The 13,263-nt window shown below is 45.8% G+C and overlaps 1 pseudogene; it reads right to left on the bottom strand.

Annotated features, from left to right (window-relative positions):
* Positions 1-3,664: 3,664 nt before the first annotated feature.
* Positions 3,665-6,800, bottom strand: LOC117976742 (dynein light chain 1, cytoplasmic-like; annotated as a pseudogene).
* Between the last annotated feature and the right edge of the window lie 6,463 nt (positions 6,801-13,263).

Raw genomic sequence — 13,263 nt, 5'->3', positions numbered from 1 at the left:
GGTTCACACCTGTGATCCCAGCACTTTGGGAGGCTAAGTTAGGAGGATAGCTTCAGCCCAGGAATTCAAGGCCAGCAACATAGCAAGGCCCCATCTGTACAAAAAAAAAAAAGGCCAGATGCGGTGGCTCATGTCTGTAATCCCAGCATTTTGAAAGGCTGAGGTGAGTGGATTGCTTGAGCCCAGGAGTTTGAGACCAGCCTGGGCAACATAGTGACACATGTGTCTACTAGAAAGAGATACAAAAATGGTTAATAGGTAGTGGGATTATGCATAATTTAATTTTTGTTCATATCGCTTTTTTATAAGTTTTGTTTCTTTTTTTTTTTGAGACAGAGTTTTGCTCTTGTTGCCCAGGCTGGAGTGCAATGGCACGATCTCGGCTCACCGCAACCTCTGCCTCCCAGGTTCAAACAATTTTCCTGCCTCAGCCTCCCGAGTAGCTGGGATTACAGGCATGCACCACCACGCCCAGCTAATTTTTTGTATTTTTAGTAGAGATGGGGTTTCTCCATGTTGAGGCTGGTCTCGAACTCCTGACCTCAGGTGATCTGCCCACCTCGGCCTCCCAAAGTGCTGGGATTACAGGTGTGAGCCACCGCGCCCGGCTATGAGTTTTGTTTCTTTGTTTGTTTTTGCGGAAGAGGGTTGAGACAGGGTCCTACTCTCTGGCCCAGGCTTGAGTGCAGTGGTGTGATCATGGCTTACTGTAGCCTCTACCTCCTGAGGTTGGGAGTTCAAGACCAGCCTGACCAACATTGAGAAACCCCATCTCTACTAAAGATACAAAAAATTAGCTGGGGATGGTGGCACATGCCTGTAATCCCAGCTACTACTACTTGGGAGGCTGAGGCAGGAGAATCGCTTGAACCCGGGAGGCAGAGGTTGCGGTGAGCCGAGATCTTCCCATTGTACTCCAGCCTGAGCAATAAGAGCTAAACTCTGTCTCGGAAAAAAAAAAATACATTTTTGAGGCAATTATGGAACTGCGAATAATAATTGGGTATCATGTGATATTAGGAAACTGGGCCCAAGCAATCCTTCCACTTCAGCCTCTCAAGTAGTTGGAACTACAGGTGCATGCCGCCATGCCAACTAGTATTTAAATTTTTCTGTAGAGACAGGGTCTGGCTTTGTTGACCAAGCTCGTTTCGAACTCCTGGGCTCCAGCGATCCTCCCTCCTCAGCCTCCCCAAATTCTGGGATTACAAGCATGAGCCACCTCATCTGGCCAACAGTTTCCTAATATCACATGATACCCAATTATTATTCGCAGTTCCATAATTGCCTCAAAAATGTATTTTTTTTTTCGAGACAGAGTTTAGCTCTTATTGCCCAGGCTGGAGTACAATGGGAAGATTTCGGCTCACCGCAACCTCTGCCTCCTGGGTTCAAGCGATTCTCCTGCCTCAGCCTCCCAAGTAGTAGTAGCTGGGATTACAGGCATGTGCCACCATCCCCAGCTAATTTTTTGTATCTTTAGTAGAGATGGGGTTTCTCGATGTTGGTCAGGCTGGTCTTGAACTCCCAACCTCAGGTTATCCGCCTGCCTCGGCCTCCCACAGTGCTGGGATTACAGGCGTCAGCCACCACTCTTGGCCTAAAAATGTCTTTTTATGGTTTGTTTGAGTCAGGATCCAAACAAGGTCAACATGTTACATTTGCTTGTGATGTCTTTGCTTCCTTTTTAAAGTATAACATTTTCCTCCTCTCAATACCAGGAAGCCCATCTTCTTTTGGAGACCCTAGATTATCCTAGTGGCCTCCTGCGGGGAGGATATTGGTGTGGCGAGCGGATGGCAACGGTTGCGCTAGACCAGAAGCTGTGGTATTACTACCTTTTTTTTTGAGATGGAAGTCTTGCTCTGTTGCCCAGACTAGAGTGCAGTGGCGCACTCTTGGCTCACTGCAACCTCCACCTCCTGGGTTCAAGCGATTTTCCTGCCCGAGTAGCTGAGATTACAGACGGCCACCACAGCACCCGGCTAATTTTTGTATTTTTAGTAGAGACGGGGTTTCACCATCTGGGCCAGGCTGGTCTCGAACTCCTGACCTCATGATCCACCCGCCTCAGCCTCCTAAAGTGCTGGGATTACAGGCGTGAGCCACCGCGCCCGGCCTTTTTAGTTTGTTTGGGACAGAGTCTCGCTCTGTCACCCAGGTTGGAGTGCAGTGGCATGATCTCAGCTCACTACAACATCCACCTCCCGGGTTCAAGCGATTCTCCTGCCTCAGCCTCCCAAGTAGATGGGACTACAGGCACATGCCACCATGCCCAGCTAATTTTTTGTATTTTTAGTAGAGATGGGGTTACACCGTGTTAGCTAGGATGGTCTCGAGCTCCTGACCTCGTGATCCACCCACCTCCGCCTCCCAAAGTGCTGGGATTACAGGCATGAGCCACTACACCCAGCCCCTCCCTCCTCTTGAGGATTCCTTTTGCTTTTCTCCTGTATTGACTTTCCCATTTCCTGTTTCCAGAATTTTATCTAAAGTTACCTGAACTGTATCTTTGTTTGCCCTCCGGTTTTGGTAGACCGTATCTGCCAGTAGTTTCTTGTGAAATGATGTATCAAAGGTAAAAATGTTTAGATCTTGTATATCTGATTATGTCTTTACCCACATGTTTGAACGATGGTGTTAATTTTTTTTTTTTTTTTTTTTTTTGAGAGTCTCGCACTCTAGCCCAGGCTGGAGTGCAGTGGCGCCATCTCGGCTCACTGCAAGCTCCGCCTCCCAGGTTCACGCCATTCTCCTGCCTCAGCCTCCTGAGTAGCTGGGACTACAGGCGCCGGCCACCACGCCGGGCTAATTTTTTGTATTTTTAGTAGAGACGGGGTTTCACCGTGTTAGCCAGGATGGTCTCAATCTCCTGACCTTGTGATCCGCCCGCCTTGGCCTCCCAAAGTGCTGGGATTACAGGCGTGAGCCACCGTGCCCGGCTGATGTTAATGTTTTAACAAGGTACAGAATCCTAGGTTGGAAATCATCACCTTTCGGAATTTTGAAGGCATTCCTCCCTTCTTTTACTTCAAGTGTTGCCATTGAGAGGTCTAAAGCCATTCTGATCTCTGATCTGCTATGTGGGACTTATATCTTTTCTGTTTGGAAACTGATAGAATCTTGTCTTTGTCTGCAGGTCCTGACATGTCATAGTGGTGAGTCATGATATAGGTTTATTCTCATTCATTGTGCTAGGCACACAGTGGGCCCTTTCAATCTGGAAATTTGTGGAAAATATTTTAAATTATTTTATGATATCTCCTCAACTTTTTTTTTTAGACAGAGTCTCTGTTGCCAGGCTGGAGTGCAGTGGTGCGATTTTGGCTCACTGAAACCTCTGCCTCCTGGGTTCAAGCGATTCTCCTGCCTCAGCCTCCCGAGTAGCTGGGATTACAGGTGAGCACCACCATGCCCGGCTAATTTTTGTATTTTTTAGTGGAGACGGGGTTTCACCATGTTGACAAGGCTAGTCTTGAACTCCTGACCTCAAATGATTAGCATCCCTCAGCCTCCCAAAGTGCTGGGATTACAGGCGTGAGCCACTGCGCCCGGCCATAAATAAATATTTAATTAAAATAAATTAAGAAAAAGCTTTCTCTCTGCATTGTCTCAATTTCCTACAAGTTTCTTTCTTCCTTTTTTAAATTTTGCTAAGTGTTTTATAATCACAACAAACTAGTACAGAGAATGCCCTGTACAAAACACAATAAAGGTTCAAAGACCGAGGTGTTCCCTTAGCAAGGCTGAAAATTTCAGTCTCTGGTATTTGGAATTTAGGGTGCAGTCCTTGTTTTTGGATGGATACTGGGTGTGTGGCACAGTCCATGCTTTTAAACAGATTTGAACAGAAGAATGGCCATTTGGCCCAGGTAAAAGCAGATGAAGTGGCTGGGCGTGGTAGCTCACGCCTGTCATCCCAGCAATTTGGGAGGCCGAGGCGGGCCGATCACCAGAGGTCAGGAGTTCAAGACCAGCCTGGCCAACATGGTGAAACTCTGTCTCTACTTAAAATACAAAATCAGCCGGGCATGATGGCGCATGCCTGTAATCCCAGCTACTCAGGAGGCTGAGGCAGGAGAATTGCTTGAACCCGGGAGGTAGAGGTTGCAGTGAGCCAAGATTGCGCCATTGCACTCCAGCTCTGGGCTATGGAGCAAGACTCCATCTCAGAAAAAAAAAGAAAAAAGTAGATGAAGTATTTGGTTTTTAGAGATGACAGCATGCTGGCAGCCCTCACAGCCCTCGCTCGCTCTCCGTGCCTCCTCTGCCTGGGCTCCCACTTTGGCGGCACTTGAGGAGCCCTTCAGCCCGCCGCTGCACTGTGGGAGCCCCTTTCTGGGCTGGCGAAGGCCAGAGCCAGCTCCCTCAGATTGCGGGGAGGTGTGGAGGGAGAGGCGCGGGCGGGAACTGGGGCTGCGCTTGGTGCTTGCGGGCCAGCGCAAGTTCCGGGTGGGCGTGGGCTCGGCGGACCCCGCACTCGGAGCCGACGGCCGGCCCCACCAGCCCCAGGCAGTGAGGGGCTTAGCACCTGGGCCAGCAGCTGCTGTGCTCAATTTCTCGCCGGGCCTTAGCTGCCTTCCCGCGGGGCAGGGCTCGGGACCTGCAGCCCGCCATGCCTGAGCCTCCCCCCACCTCCATGGGCTCCTGTGCGGCCCAAACCTCCCCGACGAGCGCTGCCTCCTGCTCCCCGGCGCCCAGTCCCATCGACCACCCAAGGGCTGAGCAGTGCGGGCACACAGCATGGAACTGGCAGGCAGTTCCACCTGCAGCCCCGGTGCGGGATCCGCTGGGTGAAGCCAGCTGGGCTCTTGAGTCTGGTGGGGACGTGGAGAACCTTTGTGTCTAGCTCAGGGATTGTAAACGCACCAATCAGCACCCTGTCAAAACAGACCACTCGGCTCTACCAATCAGCAGGATGTGGGTGGGGCCAGATAAGAGAATAAAAGCAGGCTGCCCGAGCTAGCAGCGGCAACCCTTTGGAGTCCCTTTTCACGTTGTGCAAGCTTTGATCTTTCGCTCTTTGCAATAAATCTTGCTGCTGCTCACTCTTTGGGTCCACACTGCCTTTATGAGCTGTAACACTCACCGCGAAGGTCTGCAGCTTCACTCTCCTGAGCCAGCGAGACCACGAACCCCACCAGAAGGAAGAAACTCTGAACACATCTGAATATCAGAAGGAACAAACTCCGGACACGCCGCCTTTAAGAACTGTAACACTCACCGCGAGGGTCCGCGGCTTCATTCTTGAAGTCAGTGAGACCAAGAACTCACCAATTCCGGACCCAGTTTCCTGTGTCATGTAACTAGCGAAATTCCTTCCCACGATGCAATGCCAGATGGGATTTTACTTGTCAAATTACTTCTTGGTATGAGCTGCAATGTCCTTCTCTATGTTATATTTCTCCAGCTCCTGAGTCACACACTCCGCCGAGTCCTGTTGTCTCTTCCGACATATCTGCGATTTTTTATCACAGTATTTCGGTCACACATGGTTACCGTGGGGAAGGGGCCTGGCTGACTGCAACAGTCTCCAGGGGGAGGTGCTACCATCTCTGAGGCCCGGCTGGAGCTGCCGTCGCTATCGACGCCTTGGCGCGTCTCACAAGTTTCTTTCGTTTTGGTCTCTATCTTTTCTCTTAGAGGAAAGCCTTGTGTTTGGTAACCCTTGGCATCCTGCCCATGAATAAAAGTTGGGGACTAAAAGCTGATTGGAAGTTCTGTGCATGAAGATGGGAGACACCAGCCATTAGGTCATTTGTCTATGAGCCAGTGTCCCTTAGGTCATTGATCATGAAGAGCTGTTTTGAGATCCCAGTGCCATTATCTTTAGATCTTTCATGTTTGGCTTCATTTTCCCCAAAGAAGAATGCCCAGCATTCTGGGAGCAGAGTGTGGGAAAAGCCAACCAAATCCTAATTCCCCTTTTTTGAAATAGGGCCATTAGCTGTGCCTGCTGACCCTTATTCCAGAGATTGTCTGTTTTACTCTCTCAAGAGAATAAACCTCTGTACTTTTGCCGAGAGGCTGCAGTGCGGGAAGTGAACTAGGTCTTCCACCAGTCTTTGTGGTTTCAGCTGCACTTCACCCCTACTTCCAGGGTTACCAAAGGTATGTTAATTCCTGAGTATATCTGACTACTTCACTTTCTCATTTCTGGCCCAGATGCAGTATTCTTGGGCCTGCCAGGCTTATTCCCACTCATCTTTTTTTCTACCCGGAACATTCTTTTTTTTTTTTTTGAGACGGAGTCTCCCTCTGTCCCCCAGGCTGGAGTGCAGTGACGCAATCTCGGCTCACTGCAAGCTCCGCCTCCTGGGTTCACGCCATTCTCCTGCCTCAGCCTCCCGAGTAGCTGGGACTACAGGCGCCCGCCACCACACCTGGCTAATTTTTTGTATTTTTAGTAGAGACGGGGTTTCACTGTGTTAGCCAGGATGGTCTCAATCGCCTGACCTCATGATCCGCCCGCCTCGGCCTCCCAAAGTGCTGGGATTACAGGCGTGAGCCACCACGCCCGGCCCTACCTGGAACATTCTATTGCATTTACTGCCCCATCATTACAAATACGGCCCACTGCAGCCTCGACCTCCTGGGCTCAAGTGATCCTCCCGCCTCAGCTTCTCATGTAGCTGGGACCACAGGCACTAGCCACCAAACCCAGGTAATTTTAAAAAATTTTTGTAGAGATGGGGTCTCACTTTGTTACCTAGGCTGGTCTCAAACTCTTGGGCTCAAGCAGTTCTCCCACCTCAGCCTCCCAAAGTGTTGGGATTATAGGCATGAGTCACTGCGCTGGGCCAATATGCTGTTATTAACTATAGTTACCATGTTGTTCAATAAATCTCTTAAACTTATTCCTCATGTCTAACTGAAATTTTGTATCCTTTGAGTAACATCTTCCCAATTTCCCCAAACACAAAATGTAATTTTTGATTTTGAGAGGCACATTTTTCCTACTTTTTTTTGTCTATGAAGTCAAAATGCTTAGCAGAGGTCCAAGTATATCGTAAGCATTCAATAAACACTATTTTAGGGCTGGGCACGGTGGCTTACACTTGTAATCCCAGCACTTTGGGAGGCCAAGGCAGGCGGATCACCTGAGGTCAGGAGTTCAAGACCAGCCTGACAAACATGGTGAAACTCTGTCTCTACTAAAACTACAAAAATTAGCCAGGCATGGTGGCCGCACACCTGTAATCCCAGCTACTCAGGAGGCTGAGGCAGGAGAATCGCTTGAACCTAGGAGGTGGAGGTTGCAGTGAGCCGAGATCGCACCACTGTACTCCAGCCTGGGCGACAGAGTGAGACTCCATCTCAACAACAACAAAAACATTGAAGACATGATTACTATTACGCACACTAAACCATAGTTAACATTCTGAAACCTGTTTATTCCACATAATGCAATCTTCTAGCCATTCTTCTACATCAGTATAAGTAGAGCTACCTTACTCTCATTAAAGTTATATGATATATATATATATTTTTTTTTACTTCAAGTTGTGTTTTGCTTTTTTTTAAATTTTATTATTATTATACTTTAAGTTTTAGGGTACATGTGCACAACGTGCAGGTTTGTTACATATGTATACATGTGCCATGTTGGTGTGCTGCACCCATATATGATATTTTATAGAATATATGTACTGTTAATCATTCCTCCATTAATGGATTCTTTCATAGTTTTTCTTTTTCTTTTCTTAATTTTTTTTTAACAAATAGAGATGGGGGGTCTCATTTGTTACCCAGGCTAGTCTCAAACTTCTGGGCTCAAGCAATCCTCTGACCTCGGCCTCCCAAAGCACTGGGATTACAGGTGTGAGCCACTGCGCCTGGCCTTTTTTTTTAATTTAAAAAAAAAAAAAAGAACTTTTTTCTGAAATATCAATAGTAGACACCCTGGTAAAACATCTTTATATATTATGCTAGTATTTCTGCAACATAAAGACCTGGAGGTAGAATCACTCCATTCTACTCGTATGGAAAATGTCTAATAGAAGTTTCCATTGTGAAACAGGCATGTGAGTCATTAATTAGGACCCTGATTTGGGCAGGCAATATGTAAATATGGGATCGCTTGACCCCAGGAGTTTGAGACCAATCTAGGAAACATGGCAAAACCCTGTCTCTACTAAAAATACAAAAAGTAGCCAGGCATGGTGGCACATGCCTGTAATCCCAGCTACTCAGGAGGCTGAGACACGAGAATTGCTTGAACCCAGGAGGCAGAGGTTACAGTGAGCCGAGATCATGCCACTACACTCCAGTCTAGGCAACAGAGTGAGAATCTGTTTCAAAAAATAAAAAGAAGAAGAAGAAAAAAGAACACCTAAATCCCAATTATGGCTCTGCCCCTTATCTTGGGAGTTATTGTTTGTTTTTCACTAATTTATTCAAAAATATTTATAGAATTATCTCTACTCTGTGCCAAGCACAGTGTTAGGGCCTAGAAATACAGACTTGAAAAATACACAGCCCTTGGCCGGGCATGGTGGCTCATGCCTGTAATCCCAACACTTTGGGAAGTCAAGGCGGGTGGATCACCTGAGGTCAGGAGTTCGAGACCAGCCTGGCCAACATAGTGAAACCCCATCTCTACTAAAAATACAAAAAATTAGCTGGGTGTGGTGGTGGGTGCCTGTAATCCCAGCTACTTGGGAGGCTGAGGCTGGAGAATCGCTTGAACCTGGGAGGTGGAGGTTGCAGTGAGCCAAGATTGCACCATTGCACTTCAGCCTGGGCTACAAGAGCGAAACTCTGTCTCAAAAAAAAAAAAAGAAAAAGAAAAAGAAAAAAGAAAAATACACAGTCCTTGCCCTTAAGAAATTTACACTAATTGTTGGGGGGACAGACACAAACAGTTGCTACTTGCTAACCATGTGACCTTGGAAAATTGCTTAACATCATATGTGTCTGTTTCTTTTTCTGTAAAATGGGTAATTGTCCTCATATCACAGGGTTGTCATGAGGATTAAGTGAAATAATGGGGAATGCCCTGCACAGTGCCTGGCACACAATATGCACTCAATTAATGGATGCTATCATTGTTGTTTTAGTAATAATATATAATAAGTAATTTGTTATGGTTGCTGTGATAGAAATTCTACCTGTCTGAACTCCAGTTTCTACAATATTAAATGAATTGTTGAGATAATAATATAACATATACTAAGTGGTACTCAATAAGTATTAGTTTATTTTCCTGCATTTTTATGTTGAGACAAAGGACCGGTATGCAGATGGAGACACAAACATCTGTATGTCTGGACACAACATTGATCTTCCCAGTTCATGTGTCACAGAGCCAATTCTGTGCACTTCCTTAGGCACACAGATTTCACCTGTGGCCATATCTGAACATATGGAACAAGACTGCATACCTCCCTGCTGATAGCCACAAGTAATCATGGAGACAGGATGTTCATACCGCCCAGGGCTGATGGTTGCCTCCTGCGGAATTATTTTTTCCCTTGTAGTTTACAAAGCACAGCAGTGTGGTACAGCTTGTACCACATTCTTAATGGGGTCACTTTTTTGTCTGACACTGATTTTTGCAAAATAGTTCATTTTCCTTCCTGCATGTGTATAAAACAAGAATTAAAGGAAGTATATCTTGATACCAAGGATTCTAAACTTCAGTTATTAATTAAATTTAAAGATAATTCTAGAGGCAAATTTTGGCAGAATTAAATGATAGAATGAAGTTCTTTACTTTCTTGGAGGGTTTTAAAAGCACCAATATTTATTTTTCCTTTCTGGATGTGTGCTTAGCTACATAGAATTCCACATTCCCCTGATTTTTGACTAGCTGACCCTCCTTACAGAGGTAGTGTGGTGTAATTGTCTAGAGCTCACATTTGGAGTCAGGAATATCTGGGTTTGAACTCTAGTTCTTCTATTTTATTGTCTCTGGGATCTCAGGCAAAAATCTCCAAAGCTCATTTCCTTACCTGTAAAATGAGAAATAATAATATAATTAAACTATGATATCAGCCTTTTGGAATGAACATGAGAGTTAAAGGAGATAATAATGTAAACTGCTTAACACAGAGCTCACAGTAAGCACTTTTAATTTTTAGCTATGATCATGATCTTTTTTTTTTTTTTTAGATGGGAGACTCTCTGTTGCCCAGGCTGGGGTATAGTGGTGCAATCTCAGCTCACTGCAACCTCCGCCTCCTAGGCTCAAGCAATTCTCCTGCCTCAGCCTCCTGAGCAGCTAGGACTACAGGCACATGCCACCACGCCCAGCTATTTTTTTTTTTTTTTTTCCGTATTTTTAGTGGAGACAGGCTTTCACCATGTTGGCCAGGCTGGTCTCAAAACTCCTGACCCCAGGTGATCTGCCTGCCTCAGCCTCCCAAAGTGCTGGAATTACAGGCTTGAGCCATCACGCCCGGCCGATCATGACCATTTAAATTTTCATTAAGGTACTTCATGCAGTGCTTGGCACATGGTTGATGCTCAAACCTATAGCTATTGCAATAAGTTACCTACAGTTTCTAACTGCTAGGGTTATGGCTTTGTTATTTATTTTTTAAAAATTGTTAGTGATTAACACGATCTTTAGCCTAGTACCTAGGAACTTGTCTCATCATCTTGGTAACTGACAAGGCCTAGGCACCATGCCTGGCATCATGCCTGGCACGTAGTAGGCACTCAGTACATAGCTGTTGAATCATATTAAATTGAAATGAATATCCATTCAGACATTAGCACAAGAGCTGTGTCACTAAATATTAGCTGTCATTGCAAAATTTACAGACAACAATGACACAGACATGCTTGCATAGTTTGTAAGCCACGATTTCAACTTCCTGCATTGCAGACATCTCAATTAATAATCCCATTCCACTCACATGATCCTTAGAAAGAAAGGGCAAACTAATAGAAATATCTGGTTTAGCAACTAAAAGAATGAGCTCTAGTCTAGGTAGATAGAGGCTTACATCCTGGCTTCAATATCACCTAGTGGGTCAGTTACTTAATCTCTGAGTTTCAGTTTTCTTATCTGTGAGAAGGGAATAATAATAGAATCTATTTAATGAAGTTATTGTGAGAATAGTGCCTTCCGACTGCTGTTCTCTTTGCCTGAAACACTCGTTTCATGAAGGGTGAAACCCCATGTTTGGATTTTGTGTGTGTGTATGTGTGTGTGTGTGAGACAGAGAGAGAGAGACAGAGAGACAGGGTCTCGCTCTGTCGCCCAGGCTGGAGTGAAGTGACTTGATCTTGGCTCAATGCAACCATCGCCTCCCAGGCTCAGCTATTCTCCTGCCTCAGCCTCCCAAGTAGCTAGGATTATAGGCATGTGTCACCATGCCCAGCTAATTTTTGTATTTTTATTTATTTTTTGAAATTATCTTTTTTTCTTTTTTTCTTTTTTTTTTTTTTGAGACAGGGTCTCACTCTGTCACTCAGACTGGAGTGCAGTGGTGTGATCTCAGCTCATGGCAACCTCCGCCTCCCAGGCTCAAGGGGATTTTCCTGCCTCAGCCTCCCAAGTAGCTGGGATTACAGTCGCGTGCCACTACTGCCCAGCTAATTTTTGTATTTTTAGTAGAGTCAGGGTTTCACCATGTTGGCCAGTCTGGTCTCGAACTCCTGACCTCAAGTGATCCACCGGCCTCGGCCTCCCAAAGTACTGGGATTACAGGCTTGAGCTACGCTGCCTGGCCTCCATGTTTCACCTTGTTAATTCCCCCGATTTTTCAGCTTGACTGTCACTTCTTCCAGAATGCCTTCCCTGCCGCCCATGGTAGGTTGGTTCACTGTTATACTCTCCCTGTAGCACCTGTCAATTACTCTTTATAATTACTTTCTTTCTTTTCTTTTTTTTTTTTTTTTGTGGAAACAGTCTTGCTCTGTTGCTCAGGCTGGAGTGCAATGGCGAGATCCCAGCTCACTGCAACCTCTGCCTCCTGGGTTCAAGCAATTCTCCGGCCTCAGCCTCCCAAGTAGCTGGTATTACAGGCACCTGCCACCACACCCGGCTAAGTTTTTTTGTATTTTTATTAGAAACAGGTTTTCACCGTGTTGGCCAGGCTGGTCTCGATCTCCTGACCTCAGGTGATCCACCTGCCTCTGCTTCCCAAAGTGCTGGGATTACAGACATGAGCCACTGTGCCCGGCCTATAATTACTTCTTAAACTTTTCCCTTCCTTTCTGAACTGTGAATTCCCAAAGGAGAGGGATAGTGTCTGTTTCATTTATTCCTGTCTCCAATGTCTAATAGTCTCTTGGTTCATAATATTTTGGGTGGACTGTTCTCGTTAACTCTGTGAAAAAAACAAGATAATAATGCACATAAATACAGAGCCCAACATTTAGCAAACTCTTAATAAATGAGATTTGTTAGTAGTATTAACAACAGAGTATTGTACTGAGTTTACTTGCCTTGAGAAAACTAATGGGAAGAGCAACAAATTAAGATAGGTATTGTGAATCTAGCTCCGTATCTCACTTGTGATATGCCCTTGACGAAATGTCTGTTCTTCTCATTTTTCCACTATTTAAATGAACATAAGATATTCATCCTGGTGTCCCACTTAACTTGGTTGCCGTAAAGTCTGCCTTTTGCCAGACCACACCTGAAATGCTGTCCTGCGTGCCCCCAGTTTCTAGATTCCATACTATCCTTGTGCTTCTCTGCCTTCTCAGCTGTTAATTATTGACCCCTGACCTTTCTCCCTTCTATTTCTGTCTAGCTCCTCAGTTTGTTACACCAATTGGCTACCTCCCAGCTTTTAGCTTTGAAATACATTTGTCCTCATGATAAAGACCAAAATCCTTAAGATGCTAATGGAAGCCTCATCTTCTTCCTGCTGTCTTGCTCACTGTGCTCCGGCCACCTGGCTACCCTGAGGTTTCCCAGAGGCACGAATCTCCCTGACCAAGGCCTTTGGACCCAACAGTCCTTATGCTTGGAGCAGCATCCCCACCTCTTTATCAGATTCACCCCCAGTCAACTCCTGTTTAAGCTTTAGCAGCACTTCTTCAGGGAGCATTACTTAGCTTCCTTGGAAGAAATTAGGTTTCTCTGTTATATGCCACCTTCCGTATAGATCAGTGTAATACACTGTCAGGACTTCACATTTTATTGTATTTTATTTAATTCTTTTCTTGTCTTTTCTTTTGAGACAGAGTCTTGCTCTGTCGCCCACGGTGGAGTGCAGTGGTGCAATCTCAGCTCACTGCAACCTCCGCCTCCCGGGTTCAAGCGATTCTCCTCCCTCAACCTCCTGAGTAGCTGGGATTACA

Source organism: Pan paniscus, chromosome 1 (genome assembly GCF_029289425.2).
Source record: "Pan paniscus chromosome 1, NHGRI_mPanPan1-v2.0_pri, whole genome shotgun sequence".
In the NCBI taxonomy this organism is placed as follows: domain Eukaryota; kingdom Metazoa; phylum Chordata; class Mammalia; order Primates; family Hominidae; genus Pan; species Pan paniscus.
This window is presented reverse-complemented; position numbering and strand designations above follow the sequence as displayed.